We start from the raw sequence: 2,758 nt of genomic DNA on the forward strand, positions 1-2,758 counted from the left end.
CTCTGGTCTTATCCAGATTGACTGTCAGCGCCCAGGTCTGACAGTGCTGCTCCAGCAGCGACAGGTTCTGCCGCAGCCTCTGTTCTGTGGGTGACAGCAGGACCGGGTCGTCTGCAAAGAGCAGGAACTCAATTTCTGTAATTAATGCAGATCAGTAAATCAAGGGACAAAACAATTGTGCCCGGCTCCTCAATGGGCTTTGACGTGCTAATGCGTTGGTTTAACAGTCCGGGTGTGGCAAGCCTCTAATGTCTCCCGACTTCGGCAAAAGGAACCTGCCTTTCATTGGACGGGAAAGCAAGAGCCGACCGCTACGCCTCCCTTGTGTTTCAAAATCTTGGGACTTTTGAAATTAACTGGGGGTGGACCACATCTGTAAATTTCGATGGGTCCAGAGGCAAAAGTGCCTTGCCTTGCAATCTCCGGGAAACCATTAGTAGCATGGTGAATCGGAGATTCTCAACCCTTACTTCGTGCGACTGGAAAATAATTTGTGATCGGATCAACGGAATGCTTCGTAGAAGGAGGCGCTCTTTTACTCTAGTCTAACAGTCTGTCCACAAACAAAACATTCCTGTTAGACAAGAGGAATGTAAAAAACAATTACTTTTTGTCAATGAAAACCGGTGTGTGTGTCTCTCTCTGCTGGATGTCCCTCTCACTCTCTGCTGAATGAATAAAAGCATTTTATTAAAAATGCGTTTGCGTTTGTCTGGTATTTACTTTGGTCCTTTTAACTGTTTTTCCATCTACTGTATTGCTTTGAGATGCCACTTTTAGAGGTGATATGTTGTTATAGAGAAATGATCAGATTTTCCCAGGTTCAGAAAAAAATATCTAAAGTATACTAGTTTGTCACTCTTCTCATCCCCTCTTTGCTAAATGGCTTTTGAATAGAGTCACATGAAGAGAGAGGTGAAACAGCCCTACACAGCCCTGTCGCAGTACACGAATATAATTATATCTTATTAATTTCTTTAGATACGTGTTAGAGTGGGCTGCTAGAGCAATAGGATCCTATGCAGGACTCTAGAGTGGAGAAAACACTGAGCAGAATCGCAAGGCAAAAAACGAAAACCAGGAGGCAGGTGAGTAAGTCGGTACACAGGGTGGCGAACAGGAGGCAACAATCCAAATCACTAGGCAAAAATCCAATCCGGGAAGCAGGTGAGACGATCGAACACGGAGGCGTAAACGGGGAAGCAGCAATCCAAATCACAAGACGAAAGAGTAAACGAAAGACAGACTAGGAATTCGAAAACCTGAGACAAACCAGAAGTAAACCGCGCACTAGGGAGCTCTAGGAGAATCCGCAATAGTGAGCGGGGAAGTGAGGAAAAGGAGAACTAAAATAGAGACGGAAGAGAAGGTGATTGGCGTTACTTGCGGCATGAGCTTGTCTTACCGGGTGTGTGCGCGGGAATGCGAGAAGGGAGAGCGGCACGAGTGGAATGCGTAACAATACGCGATTCTTTTAATACAGTCTTTGCTGTGCTCTTGGGGATCCTTGTGATATTTCGAGCTCTGGTTGAATGATAAGTGTCGCAGTTTAAATAATTTTCGTAGTTAGAAATTATGAAACGCTCTGTTAAAAGCAAGGGAGTTTTTATGTCCGTTGCAGTAAAAGAAAATGCCTGACAAAGTAGGGCTTGGACAGATTCCAAGTGCTTGTACAAATGTGCTAAAGAAATTATACTTTGACAGCTTGTCCAAAGTCATTCATTATTAATACTATTAGTAATATCTTCGGTAAAGGCTTTGATGCATAAATATTTCTGATAAAGGTAGGTTGTGTACTTTTGTCCAACTGAGCAATCTTGCTTTCATAAAACATACCAACATTTTAATGACTGATGATTAACATGCTGTAATACACAGTTTAATTTAAAAGCTCAAATGCTGTACATGAGAGGTTAAGCTTTATTGGCTCCTCCTGGTGGTTTTACAAGGTGATGCCAGATACTTTCCAGCATGACGTCAAATAACGCAATTAACCCCGTGATACTGCGTGATACCGCGACACGCCCACCGGGGTATACCGCGAAATACCCCCACCCATTTTGAATGGCTGCATCTGTAGGTGTTACTAGGAGATCACAGCTGAACAAAGTGTATGTGTTAAAGAGCTTCAGCTGTGGGAGGGCTTTAAGAGCAGGCTGAGCACTTCCCTTTGTGGACATTAAGCCTGGTTGTCACTTCTGGTCTTGCTGCAGAGCTAAGTGTGGCTCAGGACCTGAACACACTTCAATACAGCTCAGAGATCTTGGCCTTTTGCACATCTTGTATAATAAAAGACTTTCAAGCTCAATCTTTGCAAGTAGGTGCCAAAGCAAAATCAGTCTCTTGAACATTTCAAGTTCTCTCTGTTACAGCACTATGTAAAAGAAGTGTAGGCAGCCAATTACTATGATGGACAGAGAAGGTGTCAGTGATTAAAGTGAGCTAATTGTTTTAAAAAGTCCTCAAACGGTTCTAGAATAGCTTTATATTTTTATCAGCACAGCACACAGTGGCGTTCAGACCAGTATGATCACTTTATCCAGTTTATAGGTCTCTTTTCCTTTTCAGATCTGCACAGTGTACGGCAGGGTTAGGTGTTGCCCTGCAGCAGACTGCACAGTTATTCACACAAAAGATGACTTATTAAAGTGTATCTGAATGTGTCTGACATCACAAGTCTCTCTGATTCTCAAAGTGTCAGCACGAACGGTTAACAAACTGAATTTAGTGGTTGCACCACTGTTTTTTTTTTGTTACT

The sequence above is a fragment of the Lepisosteus platostomus genome, chromosome 15, assembly GCF_059453375.1.
Source record: "Lepisosteus platostomus isolate fLepPlt1 chromosome 15, fLepPlt1.hap1, whole genome shotgun sequence".
NCBI lineage: Eukaryota > Metazoa > Chordata > Actinopteri > Semionotiformes > Lepisosteidae > Lepisosteus > Lepisosteus platostomus.